We start from the raw sequence: 17,215 nt of genomic DNA on the forward strand, positions 1-17,215 counted from the left end.
AGACACATAATGCGAGACTGTTGGGTAAATGCCAACAGATCCATCAACCATCCCTTCCATATTGTAATTACGGGAAATGAGAAACCCCAGCAATATCATTTCGATATTATTCCCATTGACTATTGGTTAATTAATTAAATTAAAGAATGCACATGCAGGACCATGCATTGCAGCTAGCTTAATAGATCTTCCTCGTGCATTTGCCGCGAGGTGTCAGACTGAAATATTATTAGTTGATGTTGTGTGGGGTAGCCTCATCACATAATTACCAAGATCAATATATGAAACGATTTCCAAGTGCGTACAAATCAGACACAACCGCGGTGTGTGGCGTGTTACACAATGTGGCGCAGCGGCACGGCGTGCCAATTATGGAGCGAGACCTGGCGGAGGACCCAGACCCTGGGCCTCACAACGAGGTGCCACACCGACATGGCATACAAACCCGGCAGCGCTTAATAGCCACAATGTGAAAAGGTAAGGACAGACGGGACACGGGACACCATTCATTTTTTAAGATATTCTTTTAATGTGTTATTCAGTTCCTTCAATTCCTCGCGGATTCCCTCGAGGTTGTCGTTAATCGCCTCTATCCCCTTTAAAATTTCCCCCTGCGACTCAAGGACCGCGCGTCAGCACCCGGCCTGTGGACCCGGCGACAGGGGCAGGCGGTGGAGAAGGGGGGCAGGTGACAGTGACGCTGGATCCGCTCGGCTGGGGGTCCTCTTCCTGCTCGGGTGGGATGGACTGGGGGCCTCCTGTTGTTCCCTGGCACCCTGCTAGAATACATTTGTCATTAAAATCCTATTGTGGAAAATATGTGCGCATGTTTTATTTCTGGTTACATGTGGCTAGGAATATTGGGCCTACTAAGAGAGGAAGACATTTCCTCAAATACAGGGTGTCCCCGAAAAAATGTACACATTAGAGCACTAAAGGTGTTTTTTTGTTTTCAAAACCCATGTAACTCAAATAGACACTCATTGTGGCGCAGGCACTGCGGACGATGCGAATCATACCGTTATCTTGGTATAGGCTACATTCACATTCAGTGGCATACAATCAGTGACCGTTGCATGTCTCATAGCATACACTTTGAACATCACTTTAATTGGAGGTGACAGAACAATTAAGTGATGTATGTGAATTCTATTACACTGTGCTAAAGGCAGGGATTTCAGTTCACACATACTTTATGGCGATTTAGAGTATAGGCTACCTTTTTCGGGACGCCCTGTATGAAAATGATTACAGCACCTGTGAGATCTTGCTGGGCCAAGTCGGAGTCCCCCTCTTCGGGCGGAACCACGCCGACTAATGCATGGTCACCAAGGACCGCGGTCACCCTCTGGTCGAAAGGGGAGAGAGCCTCGACCCCCGGCCCGCCACCCGTCTTCATTGCGCTCCTGTGCTGCGCAGCCATCCTCCTTTTCACATCTACTTTGATGTCCGACCATTTTTTTTTATGTCAGCTGTGGATCGATTGTTGGCCCCGACTTGATTGATGACATTAGTTATTTGCTCCCAATTCAGACGTTTGGTTTTGGTGCTGATTCCGGAGGAGAGGCTTCCGAACAAGATCTTGTGTCTTGCCTCTTCCTCTGAAATCAGCGCCTCCACCTCGCAATCTGTGAAATTTCTTTTTCGAGATTTCGCCATGTCTTTTACCTAACGCGGGCCTTACTGCAGGTCTATTTATACTAATTAACATATTCAGTGTGGAATAATTGAGGGAGGAGATGGGGCGGGGAACGGGGCTCGTGCATGTGCGCCGAATTCCACGTTGATTGAGATGTACAACAGGAGAGTGCGTGGAAACGTTCGTACGCACTGATTGATACATCCGGATTTTTTTGGTTGTACGCAAATTTCCCGATTTTGACGTGCGCACATATTTAGTGGGAAATCCACGCAGGTGTTTGTACATGAGGCCCCTGATAGGTGACGAGGTGCGTAGCACTGAGTTGTCTATAATCCATGTACGACGAGATTGAGTGGAATAACGGTTTTATTCTCTCCACATTCACTGGATTTTGAGAAACAGAGCATTTTTATTTTTATTTTTTGCAAATTCAATAAATAAAAACTTTATACAAAATGTCTGACAAAATCATTCTGCTTAGCGGTAGTAAACAAACCAGTAAATGTTTGTGAAAAATGTGATAATTCTTGAAAATAAAGATACATTCTTACCATCAAATACTTTTATTCCATGTTTTGTTGCTTTTTTTTATTTTGGGGGGTTTTATTTTTGAGTAGTGTTTTTATTTCGTCCTTGGTTGGTTCAGCGACGCGCGCTGCCATTTTGTTTTTCTCTACTCATGGTATAGAGGATGTGCAGTCACGTGACCCACACGTGTGTACTCCGCCATATTGGACGGCTTCAGGATTGTTTACCTTGCGCGAGCGTAATGGATCCAGGCAGTAATCCCCAAGAAAATTCGGAAAATACCCCATCTACATCGCACGATAACTTGTCTAAGTTTGTTCAGCATCTTGAAGGTGACGTGAGGCAGCGTTACGTGGAAGTGTTCCAGGTTGGGGATTGCAGATCCGTACAACTTGCCGCAGTCCTTGTTCAGGGAAATTCGGAGCTGCGGTGCCGGCGATTTGCCCGATCTGGCCTACCACGACATTTACAATTTTCTTGTTAATCGTGAATCGTGTTGTACTGGCAAAGCCCTCAAAGCTTACAAGAGCCTGGAAGCTTATAAATATTTTGTTGCGGGATGGGTATCCCAACTATACCTCTGGAAGGTTCCGAAGAAGGAAGTCTACTTGATAACCTCACGGGTAAGTGGCATTAAGACGTTTATCATAGAGAGACTATGCAGGACGTTTTATCGTGAGAATGTTCGAAATCTAAACTCAGTTCCAGATAATGACAGGGCTGTAAATATGTATGTTTTTGTCTGAAAAACAGAAAATCAGAAAGCTGCGCGCGTTTGCGCAGAAGCTGCGCAAATGTGCGCAGCTTTCTGATTTACTGTTTTCTTCTCATACTTATACTTCCTGTTTCATGGACTGTAACGGCATTTGCTCATTTAGTAATTTTAATACAGAATTTACTTTGATGAAATTATTCAGACATTCCAACGCCCCCCCCTAAAAAAAATCGGATCTGCACGATTCAGCCGTGAAAAAGGCGCATCCGCCAAAAGGCGCGCCGTTTGCATCCCTGTTTAAACTCATAGGTTAACCGACTTTAACCGGCTAATGAGGCTCGGTGGTCGGTCAAGATTTTTTTTAGTTTTCGCCATCCCTACTATGGATTGGCCTTTCAAAGGCGTATATGAGCCAAAAAGATAAAACATTGTCATAGACTAGGCCAGGGTAGTAGAGCTAGGCGTAGCCATTTTAAACGTTAGAGACTGTCTAGTTTCTAAGTATGCAGCTATCATTCAATCCGAAAATCAACTTAACAGATGTACTAGGAGTATTGAATTAGAAGATTACACCTACCTGATATGAAGTGTTCACTACAAATTCGGCTGGTAGAACTGGGGTTCCAGTTTTCTCTTCGCACAGCGGACACCCATTTTGCGCGTCTCTCCTCGTCTGCGGGGAATCTATAAAATGACACGCCCTCCTTTTGGCCCTGTCTATTGGTACAACCAAATGCTGAACAAGATATAACCATTCTCGAAAGATCTACTCCCACGCACTTGATAATTAGAACGGGTTCGTCTAAGTTCTATGCGCGGCCTTGCTGTCCAAAATGGCAGATAAACAAATATCACGTGACCTTGTGACATCACGTGCATGCTCTCTATATGAGCTGATTGGCTATTCTACTACTAGGCTATCAGAGCACGCGATTGCTCATATCCAGTGAATGTAGATAAAATAATTCCTTAAGTCACTACTATCATCTTCCTATCAGTGTTAAGACTCAGAAAACACCGTGTACAAAGCATTAACACTGCAGGGTAAAGAACTGACTGTATGACTGGATCAGGAGCAGCGAGCAAACACTGGAGACGCTTTATGTCCAACTGCAGGCTGATCCATCATCAGAAGAACCAAGCTGAACATCACCGTCGCCCTCGTCAACCATCACACATCGCTTCCTTTCCACCCGAGATCTCTGGCTCAAGTTACCATCACAAAATTAAGTCCTTGTTTCCTAATCGGCCCCACCTACAGAATCACACTCACGCGTTCTATTGGTCACTACTCAAATCTTCTCTCTATACCGTCCAGCCAGGTGACTGAAGCTGAATCACCTCCCTTTTTTGGAGATCCAGGGAACTTCAAGAACGTTATCGATGCTGCAGTGGGGCAATGCCCTGATGGACTGTTAGATCCTGAAGAATTCTCACAGGTTCCTGCCGATGATGACTGTGACCCGTCATTAATCTCTAACTTCCCTTGAGAACATTCCAATCATGGAGCTTCCAGACCCAGAGGAAGACGCCATCACAGAGAGAGTTTGGCTTTGGAAGCCATGATAACTTCCCTCATGCACATTTCTCCACCTCATTACCAGAGGGCGCCCTCCCACGGTTGTTCCACTCAAGTCCTTTTCTAACAATATGAAAGCTCTTACAGTTTGCCTGTAATTTTGTGAGTTCTGAGACATTATTTTCCAGATTCATCTGTGTTTCTGATCTCTGGTATTGTGACCCTGCTGGATGTTATTAATACTGGACTGGGATTGATCTGCCATCGTTGTGGAGACTCAGTGAAATACCATGAATGATGTTCTACTTCTTCTGTAAATAAACCTCCTGCTTAAGGATCCATACACTGTGGGCTCCATTTACACGGTCACTACAGCAAACGTGTGATTACAGTGAGTGATTTTATAGTGAGTGTGTTATTATATTGTGTGTGTGTTTAATTATAGGGAGTGTGGGATAATGGTGTGTCTGATTATAGATAGTGTGTGTGTGTGTGTGTGTGTGTGTAGTGTGATTTATTGAATGATTTTATAATGTGTGATTGTGTATATAACGAATGTGTGATTTAAAGTGTGTATTCAATGTGTGACTGTGTGATTAGTGTGTGTGAGCGAGAGAGATTAGTGTGTGATTATATTCAGTGTGTGATTGGAGTGTGTGTATGATTAGAGTGTGATTATAATGTCTGTGACTATAGCGACTTAACAGCCTTAGGGCGCTCTTCCTTAAAACGGTTTTTGAGGAATCGCAAGAAATTGTTCTTCTTCATCATCATTCTTCTGGCCAGCTGTTTGTTGATGTCAAGAGCACGCTCGACCTTGTTCCACAGTTTGACAGGAGTCATTGTCCATTCTACATATGTGGGCCAGGTATTTAAGGTGTTGTTTAACACAGAAGTTATGGATAGGGAGAGTTTTAGTGATATCAAGAAGTTGTCTATTGGATATCTCAAAGCTCCAGTCGACTGGTTCAGCTGTGGCGGCCGTGTTATTCGTCTTTCTCTTTTTCGGATCCGGGGCATTCCTCCATTTGTAACCTCCTCAAATCATCTTCCTTAGGAACCCATTCCATATGACTTCCATTTCTTTCAATTCTTCTTCTGATAACTCCCCTGCTTGAATGCTGTACAGCAATCGTGATCTTACACAGGCCGTCAAGAACTTAATTCTGGTTGAAAGTTGAATGCGCTTGTCTGTTAGGATATGTTTCAGCTCTTCCCATTTCTGGAAAGCAGATCCTATTCAACTTCTGATGTTCTTCAGCGCCTTTGAACCAATAGTTACCAAATTTTCCTTTTCCATTGTGAGGGAATTTTTAATGGATGAACATTATTATTCTCTGTGTTTCTGTGTGTTGAGCTCAAGTGGCCTATACTGAGAAAGATGTTTTTTCCTATGTTGTAATCGCTTTTCTGTGGCCTTGGTGGTAATGAGCAGGGTGCTTGAGTTCATCCTAGCCTGCATCTTCTCATGATGTAACCACCTCTCCTGACCTCGGTGGTGATAAGCAGGGAGCCTGAGCTCTCCCTAACTCGCATCCGCCTGCACATACCAGAGCACGCCAGGTGCACGCTTTAACAAAGCTTCATAGAAAATCTTGAGCCAATCACGTGAAGACACAAGCAGTGAGCGAATGCTTTCAGAGTATAATAGATAACATTCCTAAAACACAACTCAGAGTGCGCGTACTCTCGGCATCATCAGAAGTGATGTCTTCTTCTATTCTTCTCTTTCCTTTCCTATTTTATATCTTTATATGATCTACTATAATAAATGACTGAAAAGACAACTGTTAAGTGTTCTGAAGTGTTTATTAGAAATTTCCATTACAATTTGGCGTCCCCTGGGTGGGCCTTATGCGTCTGATCCTCGGACGACGGAACACTCCCAAGGCTACGGTGCGGAGCTGAGAACTCGGACGAGAGACCAGGCCATCAGGGCTCACCGAACCAGTAAGTGATAACTTTGTATTCTTGTGTAAAGAAATTAGTGGAAACAGTATTTAAAGAATGATACAAGAAATGGACAAAGATTTGTCCTAGTATTTAAAAATGATATAAGAGACGGACAGAAGTTTGTCCGAGCCCAGGAGGACTGCTAAGCTGTGGTATCATCAATATGTTTGCAGAAAACGGATAAAACACAATTTTGAGACAATAAACTGCAAGTAGTTTATTGGGTTGTGTAAGAGAATTATCCGCCCAAGTGACGACTGGGTAATCGCTCGCCTACTTGAGCGAGGGAAGTACGGGCGCGTGTCTCGACGGACTCACGTTCAGCGATTCGTAACTGGGAAAGAATTGAATCTTGCTCCCTTTGTTCTGTGTGAACAACTGGCCCGTTGTAGGAACGGGATAGAGAGGTTCGATCACGAAGTCGCAAAGACACACTGGTGTGCACGCAAAATATTGATGAATTAACAGAGTACTGTCCTCCTCCAAATTCTGAAACAGAGAAACAGATTTGTACACATGCGCGAGTTGTCTTTGAGGTTGTTGTGTTAAATGATGCCTACTTTAGCTTAAGGCAAATGTCAGATAAATTGTTTACTAATAAGAACACACCTAAAAGATTATTGTGTTGCATTTTTGGACATAGTCCAACCTGTTCTTTTTGTGATCCTAAAAAAAAAACCTCAGCCGCTGTTGTCATAACCTATTGATATAACAGTGTACAATGAGGAACAGAAACAGTAAGTTAGGGAAAGAAAAGAAAAAGCAAGTAAGTGTGAAGCTACATGTGCTATAATAAGAATTGGATGTTCCTATGACAGCCCAAACATCCAGTTTATGAAAACCTCGTATGGCGAGGATTATTTGGCACAGTTTGATATATGGGTAAAGGACTTAGGATTCCCTGAAAAGGGCAGTTTAGTCCCAGGCAGATAGGACAGTTAGAAGAAAGTTGAAACAGAAGGAAAAAGAAGAGTCTGCAGATAATGTTAAGTTTTTAGGGGACTGGAGGGCGTTTTCTGCATGGAAAGAAGAAACACTTAAGAGAGAGTACAAAAGAGAGAAACGACAGGCAGGGCTCTCACCCTCTTCTCAGTGTTTGAAATTTCAGATGGACCCTGACCTGGAGTCTGCCCCAACACCCCGACACACACTGCCTCCTCAGCAAGGCGGAACATCATTCCCACAAGCGCTTCACCCACAGAAAGGGGGAGAAGTCAAGACAAAGAAAAAAAAAAAGAACCTGAGCCTCTGGAATCTCTCCCAGCCTACCAGCTGCCTCCAGCATCAGCGCCTCTCAGCGCTTCTCCATCACACACGAGATCCGGTCTTGCATATGGCGATGGAAAAGACACCCTCCTGGACCTGACCACGTGCTCAGCAGTGGGTCCACAAGGCCGTAACCTAAAGTCTGAAGTCCTTCATCTTCCAGTGATGGAAGTGGCTGGAGCTGACGGCGTGCTTTTAGTCCACAGACCCTGGATGACAGCTGATATCAAGGAAAGCATGGCTTCTCTTCCCAATGTGAGAGAGGTAGGAGGAAAGAGATTTGGTAACGAACTGTTGATATTTTGCAGAGAATTCCGACCGACCACCCATGAACTTCGCCGCCTAATCATGATCAAGATGGGTATAGATTGGAGCAAAGTTTCCAAAGATTGTCCGGAAGCTGACCAGCGAATGACTACACCAGACTGGAGCGCGGCTGGCAATAGTGAGTATAGAGATACCATCACTGCTCTCTGTGCTCGTCTGGATAGTGCTTTTCCTTTGAACATAGACATGACTAAGATCAGTATGTGTAAGCAAGAAGATGGAGAAGGTGTGTCAGCATTTCTCACCCGTCTCGCCGCCACGCACGAGAAAACAGTGGCCTGACCAGACCCGTGAACCTGGCTGCAGTGGAGGGCACTCCTGAGCCTCACCAAGATCGAGCAGTATGCTGTGCATGCAGAAAAGCTGCTGAAAGAGAAGGAGAAGACAAAGTCGACACAAAGAGACCAAGATCTACACGCCACCACTCTCACTCTTTTCCAGACTGTTCAGCCTGGAGAAAAAGGAACAAGAGGAGGAAGAGGTCGAAGTAGGGGCCGAGACAGGACAACCTGGAGTGACTCGTCCTGGATAAAAGGTGCAACCTGCCACAACTGCAATCAAAAGGGACACATTGTCTCCACAGTAGCAGGCAGAGGCCCTGTGAGGAGTACAGCAAAGCAGACTGATGGGCGGACTCTGGGAACAGGCCCCACACAGAGAACAGGGGAGGTAACACACACACACCTGATGATACACATAGACAGGAGCATTCACATAACGTTAAACACATTAGTAGCAGCACCTGCATGCAACAGCAAGACTACACAGAAACGCCCGATACACCAGTCCAAATAAATACACCTGAAGTTGCATTAAGTTTGTTAAAATACACAACTACTCCCTTTTCTAAACTCCCTTGTATGCCCCTCACTGTGTGTGGGCATGTGTTAACCTTTTTAGTAGATTCTGGAGCAGCACACTCAGTGATACAACATGGGGTACTTCCAGTAGACCCACCGCTCAGCTCAAATTCTATTCAGACAGTGGGCATCTCAGGACGACCTGTAACCGAAACTTTCTCAGTCAACCTCCCGTGTGAAAGCGAGGGAGGAATAGTTACGTCCCACTCATTCCTCATCTCACATACATGTCCAGTAAATTTGTTAGCACATGATTTAATGTGCAAATTAGAAGTAAATCTCACATCCACTCCAGATGGACTAACTATTGAAGTAAGTGAAATGTGCGGTGTGCAGTATGGGTTTGGAAGCCCCCTGTATGTGTATGTCTGGCAGCTCTGCTCAGATCAGTTCACACAAACTCCCAAACACCTTGTACAGCTCGCACGCTTGAACATAATCATCAGTTGACACAGATTATATGAAAGAGGAAGATTTGCATTGTACAGCACATGTTCACCAAGGGCAAGATGTAGAGTTTGAAAAGACTTGGTTTGCAGACCCCCATGCACGTGAAAGATTGACCCTCAAAACTATATATTGGTCTAAACATTATTGCGCTGTGCAGGTCCATTTTACTCGTTGTCCAAACAGCTGCATCAATGTTCATCGCAGTGTTCTCAAACATGTTATACGCGGCCTCGTGTCAGAGGACTTTGAGGTCGGCTGCTGCCAACATGATTTCTTTGACATCATTGATTCTATACCCCATGTCTCATTAGCAAAACCGCGAGCCGCCCATTGGAAAGACGTGGGGAAATGGGTCAGGAAGTGTGCAGTCGATGGCAATGAATGGTCCCAAACAGAGGACCCTAGTGTGTTGTTTTGTCAAAGGCTTGGGGTCTACAAACAAAGTCATGCTATGTGTGTGTATGTTAAGCGCAGCGTAATATTAGCCACTGATGACCGGGATCCTGGGGACCCCGGCCATAGTGGCCTGTTTGTCTCTGTTTCCACAGGCATAACTCCAGCAGAGGTGCACCCCAAATTGGCGGGAGTTCCAAATTCCATTTGGGCAAAGGGTAAACATGATGTGGGCCTAATAAAGAATGCTGAACCAGTGGTGATCACCCCCAAATCGGATTTCAGGCCTAGGCAGACCCAGTATCCACTCAAACCAGAAGCAATCGCAGGTATAAGACCGGTCTTTGATTCGTTGCTGAAGGCAGATGTAATTGTCCCTTGCCAGGACTTTCCAGTGCGCACTCCTATTTTTCCAGTCAAGAAGGCAAGAAAACCGTCCCAGCCCGATGAGTGGAGGTTTGTCCAAGATCTGCGAGCAGTCAATGCTGCGGCTGTCCCACACGCGCCTGATGTCCTTAAAGAGCGCTCTGCAGACCACACCCACTCTGGGACTGCCTGACCCCAATAAACCATTTTGTTCAAAGTGTAGATGAAAAGAAGGGTTTTATGACCTCTGTTCTTTTGCAGAAACACAGGGATAGATTGAGACCTGTAGCCTACTTCTCCAGCAGGCTGGATCCAGTGGCGGCTGGACTTCCTGTTTGCCTGCGTGCAGTTGCTGCAGCTGAAAAGGCAGTAACTGCCTCCAGAAATATTGTGGGGTACTCTAACCTCACCCTTTTGGTCCCACATGCTGTCTCCCTGCTTCTGTTGGAGAAAAAGACATCACATTTGTCAGCACAGAGATGGTTGAAGTATAACACAGTCATACTTGATATGCCTAACATCACTGTGAAACGTTGTACTGTTCTGAATCCTGCCTCTCTTCTCCCTACAGAGGACGATGGAGAGCCACATGACTGTGTTGCTCTCACTAACAATTTTTGTTCCCCCAGGGCAGATTTAAAGAGCGACCCTTTGGAAAATCCAGACATGATCCTCTATGTGGATGGTTCAGCCTCCAGAGACACAGAGACGGGAAAGAACAAAGTAGGTTTTGCCGTAGTCTCAGATCACGAGGTCCTCAAGGCGTCACGTCTGCCCTCAAACCTGTCGGCACAGGCTGCAGAGCTCTGTGCCCTTATCGAGACACGCAAATTGGCTGCAGGGTGATCTGTCAATATTTTTACGGACAGTAGGTACACGTTTGGTGTTGTGCATGATTTTGGCACCATTTGGAAACATAGAAATTTTCTCACTAGCACAGGATCTCCCATTGCACATCATAAACTGGTCTCTGAGTTGTTGGATGCTGTTCTACTCCCTAGAGCCATTGCTGTGTGTAAGTGTGCTGCCCATACTAACAATACTGTTCTTGTGTCTCAAGGGAATGCCAGGGCGGACGCGGCAGCTAAGTGTGCAGCCTCAGCTTCCAGTTCACCCTCTAACCTTGCCTTTCCTCAGGTTTCTACCCCTTGTTTACAGCTAGCAGACCTTCAGAGCACTGCCACCCAGGATGAGAGACGAGTCTGGAAACAGGCGGGCTGTATCCTTGCAAACTCGGTCTGGGTTTGTCCCTTGGGCCGTCCCTGTCTACCAAAATACATGTTCCCTTTCTATGCAAAATTGGCACATGGGCTGACCCATGTGTCAAAAGGGGGGATGGTAGCAGAAGTAACAAAGAGATGGTTCACAAAGGGGTTTTCAAATTATGCTGCAAAATTTTGCAAGCAATGCTTGATATGTGCACAACATAATGCAGGTCAAGGTATCAGACTAACTCAAGCAGCACACCCAATACCAGACAAACCATTTGATCACCTCCAAATGGACTTTATTGAACTGACACCTAGTGAAGGGAAAAGGTGTTGCCTGGTAATAGTTGACATGTTTTCAAAATGGGTTGAAGTATTCCCCACAGCTAAACAAGACTCAGAGGCAGTAGTCAAAGCACTCCTGAGAGATATAATTCCTAGGTGGAGTATACCTAGCAAAATCTCAAGTGACAATGGAACACCCTTTGTTAATGCAGCCCTAAAGAAAATAGGAGCATTCCTAGGGATAGACCTGAAACAACATTGTGCCTACCATCCTGCCAGTGCGGGAGCAGTAGAGAGGGAAAATGGGTCACTTAAAAATAAACTAAGTAAAGCTTGTGCAGAAACAGGGCTAGGATGGACAAAGGTCCTCCCTGTAGTACTCACACAAATGAGGACGCAAACTAGGCCTAAACATGGGTTAAGCCCATTTGAAATTCTGTTTGGACGAGTACCCAACACGGGGATAGGGCCTAGACCCCGAAGCCGTTTGTTTTCAGGATAATGGCTGGCTGATGAAATTATTGGCTGGCTAGCTGACTCAGCCAAAACCTTAATGGCTGCTGCAGCCACCAAAATGTTTATGGCTACAAATGGCTGATACTGGACGTCACTGTGTGGCATATATCCGGGCGAACGGATCAAACAAATGGGGGGAATAAATAGCAAATTACCACAGGTCCCCTGGTCTCTTACTTCATTGTAAATATAAATCTAGCAAGATTGTAGTTCAATGCTAATAATAAGCTAATCTGGATTGTTCGAGGAAGGCATCTAGCTATCTACTCTCACTAGCAATGACCAGTGAAGGACTGGCAGCTATCTTACTATGATGAAAGTAGAGTGGTGGAGTACTTTTTTTTATCAATCTCGAAGTATGTGAAACAAACAAAAAAAATACCTTTACACTTTCCCTCAGCAGCGGCAAAGAATGCAGCCATCTCGTCGATATCGGAGTCGATTGATGCTCTGGGTGGGTTCCCGGGTTCCCCAGTGTATCGTGGTAACGGTGTGAGGGGCGGGAAGCCAGACAGGTAGTCACAACGGCAAGCTTGTGGTGGCTCTCTGTGCTGTGATATCAGTTCTAAATCTCTACAGTGTATGCCTATTAGGGTTGCCACATCTGAGTTGTAAAAAACCGGGACACATCGGTCGGCGGCCGCGCCTGCGCGCACGTACGAGCGCGGGGGTTGAGGGCTGCGGACACGCACATCTACGATGCCTTATGCCTTATGTGAATGTTCACGTTTAAAAATAAAACAGTTCAACTGGTGCAGTTAGGCGTTTAGTTAAAATTCATTTTGTCTTCTTAACCCTTAAATGGGCACTACCACAAATATTCTCATTCATCTCATTATCTGTAGCCGCTTTATCCTTCTACAGGGTCGCAGGCGAGCTGGAGCCTATCCCAGCTGACTACGGGCGAAAGGCGGGGTACACCCTGGACAAGTCGCCAGGTCATCACAGGGCTGACACATAGACACAGACAACCATTCACACTCACATTCACACCTACGCTCAATTTAGAGTCACCAGTTAACCTAACCTGCATGTCTTTGGACTGTGGGGGAAACCGGAGCACCCGGAGGAAACCCACGCGGACACGGGGAGAACATGCAAACTCCACACAGAAAGGCCCTCGCCGGCCACAGGGCTCAAACCCGGACCTTCTTGCTGTGAGGCGACAGCGCTAACCACTACACCACCGTGCCGCCCACCACAAATATTATTACAAAAAATAATTTCATATAGGAATGATCTTATTTGGACGCCAATATTTTTTTTAACAAATATTTAATAGTAGGTTAACCGCCCCCTGAAGAGCATGCATCTTACTTTGAAGCTTTAGGCCAAGTTTTAATTACATACAAAAATAAAAGAAAATACATTTGACTCCATAAACAAGTTTTGACATTTGTCTCTTCATAACAATAGTAGGGGTTAACAGAGTAAACAGTTATTTTTATAGGGATAATCTTTTTTGCCCCCCTCCCTTCTTTATCAGTGCAGGTTTTGAACAATGTTGAATGTCACGTCTTTTTTTCTTTTTGACAGGTACCGGATCTTCTGCTTCATTCTGTCCGGCTCCCTCATCGTCTGTCTCTCCTCCCATTCTGTTTCCAAATCAAAATAATACAAATATAATCAATATAATTTCTTCGTTGTTGTTTTAGCCTTTTCTCTGGAGAACTGAACTTTAAAAGTTAGACTACCGTATCATACCAAATAGCCCTAATCCTTTGTTTTAATCACAAGAGAGAGGTGCTATGTTATTGGGACAACTGATTTATTCATTTCTCACGCCAGTGTTCAGGCATTCTTTTTTGATATATTTAATGATTTATTTAATGATTCATTTATTGATGAAATTGGCCCAGGCTTTAGAACCAGCCTTTATCAGAATCAGAACATAGGAAGTAGACAGCCAGCCTACTCGCGCACCGACCAAGGGAACTCTCACCTATTGTTTGGTATTACGGTATTCCAGTATCTTTGATTTCGCGCGGCCGCCGTTGTATTGACCACGATCACCTAGCAACGGCGACTGGCTGCGTGCGCAAACATTCGGTGAGGCCGCACAAGCAGCTGCCTACAATATGCCCGCTTACGTGAAAACTATTAATATGTTAAGTGGCTGCGAGAAACATTAATGATTTGTGTTTATTTCAATGGGGGATAATGTGAGGAAGTAAAAAACCGGGACAAAACGTGTCCCGGGAAGGTTATTCCATTTTCCTGGACATTTTCCATTTTCCACAAAAAAACCGGGACAATCCCGGAAAAACCTGGACGTGTGGCAACACTAATGCCTATACGTCTCTATTGTGTTACTACTAGTGTGTACAGTTGATCATGTTTGTGTCACTTTTCTTGTAGCTCATGATGTGGATAAACCCATTATTTGATGTACACAATTCTTAGTGGCTCAGCCAAATTTTATTAGATAGCGGCTCAAATTGGCTTACAAAATTATTGGCTGGCGGCGGCTCAAATTCTAAATGGCGGTTTTAGCGGCGCCTGGCGGCGGCTTCGGGGTCTAATAGGGCCAGCTCAAGGAACACTGCTGGACACCACACTGTGTGATGATGCAATGTTGAATTACTGTGCAACGTTGTCCTCTGCTTTGAAATCTATCCACAAACAGGTAAAGAAGCACTTCCCAAACCCGCTGAGGGACCTCTGCCCGATCTACAACCAGGGGATTGGATCGTGGTGAAGGACTTCCGACGAACCAAGTGGAACAAGCCACGGTGGAACGGCCCATTCCAGGTCCTGCTCATGACCCCAACAGCAGTGAAGGTCACAGGCAGAGTGACGTGGATCCACGCTAGCCGCTGCAGGAGGGTTCCTGAACCGGCTGAGCAGGAGGAAAAGGAAGGCCTAAGTGACCAGACACTGACTAAAGCTCATGAGGAAGAAAGGCATCACTGCATGGAACAGTGCGAGTATCACATCAATCATGCACGCACCCTCAATAGGGAAGAGTATTTCAGTGTCTAGCTGATAGATAAGTCTTAGGGTTTTGAGTTTCCTCCAAGTCCCGGTGAGGTGGGACGAGGGCTGATAGGGCGTGCCCGCCCTCTGAGCACCAATACATGTCAAGAAGGGCAAGGGTTAACTCGGTAATATCATTGAGGCACTGAACAAGATGCGCAAGGTTGCTGAACAATTACGAGCAGATGAACATGGAGGAGTTGAAGACAGCTGGTGGTGTTAGTTCAGTGGATGGAAGACTCTAATTCTATCCACCATACCGGTCCTGGTCTTAGTGATTGTGATGCTTTGTTTGCTCCCTGTTCTCTGTCAATGTTGTATGTCTGTGTTTCAGAGGCAGCTGACAAATATCGGTTACCAGATGGTGAAAATAGACTCCGATGACTTGCCTGACTGGCCTCCAAACCCACACGAAGACTATAACCCACGGTTCGATGACATCAGCACAGTTGACATGAAACTAGTCCTGACTTAAAACACTTTCATTATCATTGTTTCCTGTTCTATTATTCCTGATCTATGTATATGGCTTGTTAGCATTCATTTAAGATGTCTGTCTTATAAAAACAGCCTTAGCATTATCCCTGTACACTCAATGACGTGTTAAGTCGAATCTCTCTGAGAACTCTTATCACTGAAACTGTGTACAGTTCTTTTCTTTCCTTTTAGTAATTTATCCTATAGGATAAAAAGGGGGGAATGTGAGGGAATTTTTAATGGATGAACATTATTATTCTCTGTGTTTCTGTGTGTTGAGCTCAAGTGGCCTATACTGAGAAAGATGTTTTTTCCTATGTTGTAATCGCTTTTCTGTGGCCTTGGTGGTAATGAGCAGGGTGCTTGAGTTCATCCTAACTTGCATCTTCTCATGATGTAACCACCTCTCCTGACCTCGGTGGTGATAAGCAGGGAGCCTGAGCTCTCCCTAACTCGCATCCGCCTGCACATACCAGAGCACGCCAGGTGCACGCTTTAACAAAGCTTCATAGAAAATCTTGAGCCAATCACGTGAAGACACAAGCAGTGAGCGAATGCTTTCAGAGTATAATAGATAACATTCCTAAAACACAACTCAGAGTGCGCGTACTCTCGGCATCATCAGAAGTGATGTCTTCTTCTATTCTTCTCTTTCCTTTCCTATTTTATATCTTTATATGATCTACTATAATAAATGACTGAAAAGACAACTGTTAAGTGTTCTGAAGTGTTTATTAGAAATTTCCATTACACCATCAATGCTTCATCTACATTAAATACCATGGTTTCTGTTTTGATATATATGACATTTGAAGTCCAAAGCGTCTGTAAGTATTATCGTAGATAGACAACATTTTCTGTAGCTCTTCCAGAGAATTTGCAAATATGGCTTGGTCATCTAAATATAAGAGTTCAATAATCTGATTGTGACCACATGGCGGGGACTTCTTTTGATACTCCCTAGGAGAAACTTCATTTGGAATGATGTTCACATTAAAGCCTGCCCTTGGGATGCATTGTAATATTTCATACCGTGCAACTCTAACCACAAAGTCTAGGTACACTTTAAAGATGGACGGGGATTCCAAGGCACCTTGATGGCAACCCACCAGTGTTTCGAAGAATGTTTTTGAACCTTTAATGCAAGCTTTTGTACCGGTGTATAAATCCCGCAGAATTGTTATGAGGTGAGGACATCTGAGCCGTACTTCTAGGCAGCGGAATAATGCCTCTCTAGGAATCCAATCATGTGCTGCTTTCAAATCAATAAAGGCTACAAATAACGGTGTTTTTGATTTTCTGGATGATTGTAGAATATGGCGCAAAATAAATATGGCATCGCACGTGGACCTGTTTGTACGGAAGCCAAATTAAGAAGGCAGAAGGATCAACTCGTAGATTTCTCTGAGTCTCTCAATAATAATCCCTGATAGTATTTTAGAGATCGTCGCTATTATACTTAGGCCTCTATAATTTTCAGGAAGTGATTTTCAGACTTTTTTTGTACAAGCATGTTATTGATGCTGTGCACCATGCAGCTGGGACCCGAGCACAAGACCATATCAATCCAACTAGCAGAAGGATATAATTTACCAATCTCACAGACGTGGTGTATTTCAGCTGTTCGGAGTACACTTTGTCGATGCCTTGACATTTTCCATTCTTTAATTTTTTGATGGTATTTACAATCTCCTCACAGCTGAGTGTAGCTTCGTCTATCTTGGGGAGGTCATC

Source organism: Neoarius graeffei, chromosome 24, assembly GCF_027579695.1.
Source record: "Neoarius graeffei isolate fNeoGra1 chromosome 24, fNeoGra1.pri, whole genome shotgun sequence".
NCBI classification, from domain to species: Eukaryota; Metazoa; Chordata; class Actinopteri; order Siluriformes; family Ariidae; genus Neoarius; species Neoarius graeffei.